The sequence below is a fragment of the Galeopterus variegatus genome, unplaced genomic scaffold, assembly GCF_000696425.1.
Source record: "Galeopterus variegatus unplaced genomic scaffold, G_variegatus-3.0.2 Scaffold897, whole genome shotgun sequence".
Classification (NCBI taxonomy): Eukaryota; Metazoa; Chordata; class Mammalia; order Dermoptera; family Cynocephalidae; genus Galeopterus; species Galeopterus variegatus.
The window spans coordinates 151,752-158,787 of NW_007727008.1; positions in this window are offsets into that span (position 1 = coordinate 151,752).

Here is a 7,036-nt window from a genome sequence, read left to right on the forward strand (position 1 = left end):
CAGTTGCTATGGAGAGTTGATAACTTGCCCAAGTCACAGTAGTAAGTAGCTGAACCAGGACTGCCACCCAGCGAGACTGCTCCTGGGGTCCACTCTTAACCCCACCCCTGCCTGCTGCTCTGAGTCAGTGACAGTGCAGGTAAAGAGCCCAGCGCAGTGACCTCAGTTGCTATGGAGAGTTGATAACTTGCCCAAGTCACAGTAGTAAGTAGCTGAACCAGGACCGCCACCCAGGGAGACTGCTCCTGGGGTCCACTCTTAACCCCACCCCTGCCTGCTGCTCTGAGTCAGTGACAGTGCAGGTAAAGTGCCCAGTGCAGTGACTGGCACAGGGGAGCTCTCAGGGGAGGTCAGTCTCATTCCTCTCCTACGTCTCCTTTCTCTCCTCACTGCCGGTCAAGCCAAAGCACAGAAACACTTTCTTATTTAAGGTATTAATGACCAACTTTGTAAAGAGAAGCCTGATCCAATTCTACCGCATGCTTCCCTTCTCATGGTTACACACAAGACGAGAAGTAAAGCACATGAAACAGAAGACATGACTTTAAAATATAAATCTGTATTTGGCTTTGCCTCCCTTCCCCATTGTTATCTTGCTCCATTCTATTAAAACTGCCAGGATGGAACGTATTCCTAATTAGTCATGATGCATCATCTGCCTCGTGTCGAACACAACGCCTAGATTACTCACCTACTCAGAGTGAGATATGTTAGGCATGCTGCACATTTAATTGTGCAATGACAGCACTTGCTATAAGTGAACCTTCAAGTTTCAGTTTTGAAGGAAGTTGGCAGTTACCTTCTATGTATTTAGCAATGCAGTAGTCCACTTTCAGCTTTTTCTCCTTAAGAAATCTTGTACTGTACATGTTGTAGAAGACAGTCACATGACTTTGTCCTCTGTTTTTCTCCTGCTATGGAGTCATCTTTAAACTCATGAGGAGACCACTCTGGCCTTCTTGGCTTATCTGGATTGCAAATCAAACCTTAAATATATCCACAGAAAAATGTTAGCAGCTCAGAGTCTTTTAAGGAGGAAAACAGCACACGTTCCCTTCTTCACCTTTCTCCTGTCTCTCTTCCCTCTTCCACTGCCACCTCCCTAAGCCAATCGGGAAACATCTCAAAAGTTGTAATTATCTTCCTGGTGTCCACCATTCCCAGCAACCCTGAATAAATCCTTTGCTGCCATACTTTTAAAACATGAATCTGGTAACACCTTTTATCTGATACATCTTATTGCCTGAAACACTTTGTTTCACTCATTGCATATGCATCTATCTCTACTATAGACCCTTTGACTTCCTGAGAGGTGGTCTTACGCACCTTTGTATGCACTGATTCTATACTGGCCTAGCACATGGTAAATAGACAGGAAATGCTGTTGAATAATGAATTATATGCCCAGAACCCATGTGGCTCAGTACCGGTGTCATGTTTAAGAAATACACTTCAACTGGCAGAAGTAATTAAAAATAAATTTCATTCTTTACTCAAATATCTTGTAGGACATTAAAAGAAATCCAAACAAATAGTCCACAGCAACACTGACTAAAACCCCTTTCTTCTACTTTTTCCATACCCACAACTGCTCCAGCTCACTTTCTTCACCCTCGAAATATCAAACGTTTTTTCTTTTCCTCTTCTCTCTTCCTGTCTTTCTCAGTTATTTATTATGTAGGCGTATTTTGCTTCTGACTTAGCAAGAAGAAATCCTTCCTTTTCTGGAGGAAAGAACAGGGAAACTGGGTTGAAAATGATAAGATTCTCACTAGGTACCTGGAGAAGAGAGGAGACGTGAACACTCCTACAGTTGTAGATCTATCCCACCACAGTTATAATAATAACAGAGTTTGACCTCCAGTTAAATGGGGGTTGGGGGGAACACACTTGTCATGTGTTTGCCCATGACTGTGTTCAATAGCTTCAGACAAATGACACTGCTCCAACTTTTATTGATGCATATCTCTTGTATATTTTCTACTTCAATTGTCACCAGAGGACTTTTCTGAAGGCAAGAAAGTTTAAATTCGTTCTGATATATTGGGTGGTTTGATAATTAAAGGTAATTTATACATAAACATTACCAACAAAAAGAAGATTCCTTTGTTCTTCAAGAACTGGCCATCATCTCCATTTACCTCCTACTTACACACTCCATTCTGGGTATTTATTGAACTGGGATCATTACCACAACGTCATTGTTGGATGTGTCTTTTGACTAGAATGATATAAGAGGTTGGGATATCTAAGAATCTAGAAGCAATTTTTTGGCTCCGGTGGTAGGTGAGGACAAGCAGTGTTAGATCTCCATGTCTTGGATTTGACATACGACAGGAGACTAGGTCATGTAGGGTCTAAAGATGGTGCAGTGTAAATAAGCACGACCACTTTTATGCTTTTTCAAGTGTTTTCTCAGAATGATGTTTCTCCTTTAGATTCTTTTAGATTTTAGTAAATTTACTTTTGGAAAATTCCAGTATACTTCAACAGGGCTAAGGGGAAGTAGGGGAGGGGCATTGTGGCCTCCGTTTAGGTCAGGGAGAAAATGAGAAACGCTGGCCTCCGGGGAACTTGTAAGGCCTCGGGTGTGGACTTAAAGGTCAGAGAAATTTGTAGTTTAAACATTGCATGTGTGTGTTCGTGTTTGTGTGTGTGTGTTAATGAGAGAAAAGAGGAGAATGTAAAAATTAAAGAAAAAGCATTCAAACCCTAGCTCAGCAGAATTTTCCTGACGTGAGGCCAGCCTGTCTCATCATTGCATCCTCCGCACATCAGTGTGGCCACAGCTCCTCTAGCTTTCTGTATCCATTCCCTATTGCTACCATGACAAATCACCACAAACTTAATGGCTTAAAGCAACAAAAAATGATTATCCAATTATTACTATAGGGCGCAATTCCAAAATGGCTCTTACAGAGCTAAAATCAAGCCACTGGCAAGGCTATACTCTTTCTGGAGGGTCTAGATGAGAATGTTTTCTTGCTTTTCCAGCTTCTGCAGGAGGCCCACGTCCTTGCCTTACGGCCCTTTCTTCCATCCTGTAAGCCAGGAGTTACCATCTTTGAATCTCTCTCTGACTCTGATACTCCTGCCTCCCTCTTTCACTTATTGAAGGTCCTTTATGTAATATTAGATAGGGCCCACTCAAATATTCCAGGATCATTGCACCCTCTGACGATTTTTACAGTAACCACATCTTCAAAGTCCCTTTTACCATGTAAGGTAAAATATTCACATGTTCTAGTGATTAGGACATGAACATCTTTGTGGGACCAACATACTGCTTGCCACACCTTGATGTTCTGTACTTTCTGCTACTCCCATTTGACCATTTTGGAACAAGATGGTGATCCATGAAATGATAAGCCACCAGCTTTTTTCACCAGCTCACAATGTTTCTGAGATCAGAAACCTAACAAAATGCCCTTCTGGGACCACATTTTGGAACAAGATGGTGATCCATGAAATGATAAGCCACCAGCTTTTTTCACCAGCTCACAGTGTTTCTGAGATCAGAAACCTAACAAAATGCCCTTCTGGGACCATTGCACAAACTTTCTACTTGAAATGCTTTTCTTCTTGCCTGAGGCATCTTCCCTTTCTGTTGCCCTTCATCTCCATCTTTAGAAATCTCATTTTCTGAGCTTCACTTCATATCATACCACCTTCATGAAAACTTGTCAGATCTCCCTTAACCATGAGTCGGGTATCACTCTCTAGAATCCCATCACATTCTGTTTCCCTTTAAATATGTATATCATATGATACGCATGCATATGTATAATATGTATGTGTATATATGTATGATATCTATACATATGTATGTAGCATATATAAGTTTTGTAAGTCTCTACTGCATAGTTATTTCATGTGTGCTTTTTCTTTGAAACCATACAGCAATGTAAATTTCGTATTATTACCCAATTTTAGATATAAGGGAACAAAATCAGAGAATTTAATGTGCCCAAAGTCATACCCTTAATTCAAATGTCCTTTCTTCTATACTATGGCCCTTGTGGTTTACATTCATTGGTGTGCTTGTTTAATCCTCTCTGCTAAACTAAAACTAAACTTGCAGAGTATTTCTTATCTTTTACAGTTGCTATTTGCTCAACGCTCGGTAAGTATTTCTTGAATTCTTAACTATGCTTAGTCCCTCAGGATTTTGTGTGCTATTAGATAGTATACCCGTCCACTTGAATACTGAATGTATCCTTTTACCTTTTAACATGGATTAACGTCTCTTCAGATATAAAATAATAGTGTTAGAGATGAAAGAGATCATCTCACAATAGAGTTAGTTGTTCTTTTTGTACCAACAGGAGAAAATAAGAAAATTAGTCATGATATACTAGCTGAATAAATGAAATGTAATAAAATGCTATGAAATTATTAGGCAAACTGACCAATTTCCTGGTTGATGAGATGTGACTCTATGGTGCCCAGAAAAGTACTTACATATAAAAGGCCCTTTAGAAAATGTTGGTTTAATTAAGGAACTTCTTTCGTTGTGACTACTAAACACCAAAACAAGAACTCAATTTAGCCAAATATTTTAAGCAATCAGTCAACTCAATGAAAAACATCAGTCAAGGTATTTTTCATTGAATCAATTAGTTGTTAGATTGACAAGAATGACTTTATCAGTCAAAAAAGCTGATTTAGGGCCGGCCCGGTGGCGCACTGCTACAGTGCGCTGCTTGGGAGCGTGGCGGCACTCCCGCCGAGGGTTCGGATCCCACATACAGACCGGTTCCCGCTCACTGGCTGAGCGAGGTGCAGGTGCAACACCGAGGGTTGCGATCTGTTGCCGGACACGAAAAAAGACAAAAAGGAAAAAAAAAAAAAAGCTGATTTACATATAAACACAAAATTTGTTTGAAAAAGATAATCTCATTCACTCTCACAATAGAGTTAGTTGTTCTTTTTGTACCAACAGGAGAAAATAAGAAAATTAGTCATGATATACTAGCTGAATAAATGAAATGTAATAAAATGCTATGAAATTATTAGGCAAACTGACCAATTTCCTGGTTGATGAGATGTGACTCTATGGTGCCCAGAAAAGTACTTACATATAAAAGGCCCTTTAGAAAATGTTGGTTTAATTAAGGAACTTCTTTCGTTGTGACTACTAAACACCAAAACAAGAACTCAATTTAGCCAAATATTTTAAGCAATTAGTCAACTCAATGAAAAACATCAGTCAAGGTATTTTTCATTGAATCAATTAGTTGTTAGATTGACAAGAATGACTTTATCAGTCAAAAAAGCTGATGTACATATAAACACAAAATTTGTTTGAAAAAGATAATCTCATTCATCCTGTGGATCTAAAACAGGTTTTCCAGAGGGGACAAGGCTAAGATCGCGTTATCAGGGAAAAGAAATGTGGAAATTAAATTGATCATTGATCACTGAGTAGAGGCCAGGAATTGAGAATCAGGTGAAGGCGGTGGGGTGGAGGTGGGGGTGGGCAGCAAGAGCAGCTTGGTATTGCTAGAACGCAGAGTGTGAGGGGGACCGTGGGGGTAAGGCTGAGGGGAAGATGTGAGCCAGGTTGTGGAGGCCTGGTGGCCATGCTAGGACTTTATTCGGAAGGCTGTGGTAAACCACCACAGGATTACAAGCAGGGCCCATTGCACCCATCTGAGTTGCCATGCAAACCTCTGACTTCCCCTTTGACCTCTCTTTTTTCTCATTTTTTCATCTCTCTTTTTTTCTCCTCAGTGTATTTCTTATGCATGCTAAGTGTTCTCAGCCATGCTTCGGAAATCACTGTAAGCAAAAACGTTGCAGCTTAGCTAGTCAAGTCCTCTCCCCCAGAGGCTGGAAATTATTGTATAGGATGAGACCATTTACTATGCACTGTGGTACAGGCTAGAATGCTCTGATCAAACCAATGACATTCAGATGGAAGATGCTGAAGGTCTCAACCATCATTCAAACTTTATCCCCAACAATTGACTTAATCCCACTAAGTTCCAAAATGGATAAAAAAAGAAAGTCCACTCCAAAATTGAGACAACTAACTCCTTCAGAACACTGAGTTATTTTGTTTTAGATAATCTCGCACATTCTGGAAGTGGTGAAATAAGAGGAGATTTGTGATTATATGTCCTCAGGTGATTATTTTGGCCCTAGGAGGGGTGGGGGAGGGCAGAGAGTGGTGATGATAGAACATGAAAGTCATGAGCAATATCAGTTCCAGAGTCAACAGCTGACTTCCTCACCCCAGCAGTCTCTTGTCCTAGTTCTTACCTCTTCACTTGCCTCTACGGGTGCTAAAAGGAGCACAAACTGAGGGCTGTTGGGTAGGTGAAGGGCCAGTCTAATTAAAAAATATGTTGGTGCTCTGAAATTCACTTACTGGGAGTTATGGACCCAGTTGTGCCCCCCCCCCCACCCCTGTCACCAAATTCATATGTGGAAGCCTTAACCCCCAGTGTGACTGCATTTGGAGAGAGGGCCTTTAAGGAGGCAATTAAGGTTAAATGAGGTCATAAGGGTGAGGCCCTAATTTAATAGGACTGGTGCCCTTATAAGAAGAAGAGGAGGTGCCAAAAACTCTCTGTTTTTGTCTCTCTCTGCATATGCACAATGGAAAGCCCACGTGAGGACACAGTGAGTTGCATCTGCAAGCCAGGAAGAAAGGCCTCACCAGAAACCAACCCCACTGGCACCTTGATCTTGGATTTCCAGCCTATAGAACTGTGAGAAAATAAATTTCTGTTGTTNAAGGTGTGCCCTAGATTTTCTTCACGCTTTGAGGGGGAAAAGAAGTATCCTCTTTAGGAACCAATTTTTGCATTTCTTGTTAGGAATCTGATCTTTTTTGACAAAACGAGGGAATGCTTTTATGTTGAAAATGAGATCTTTGCTTTATTTTCTATTTTCCTCACAAAAACCTCTCCTACCGATCTATCTCTTCCTTAGGAACAGTTTTAATAAAGATATTAAAAATATACTTATCACAGTACATAGTAATTACAGGAAGATGTTACAAATCTCCTTTGCAAATGTCCAAATTCTC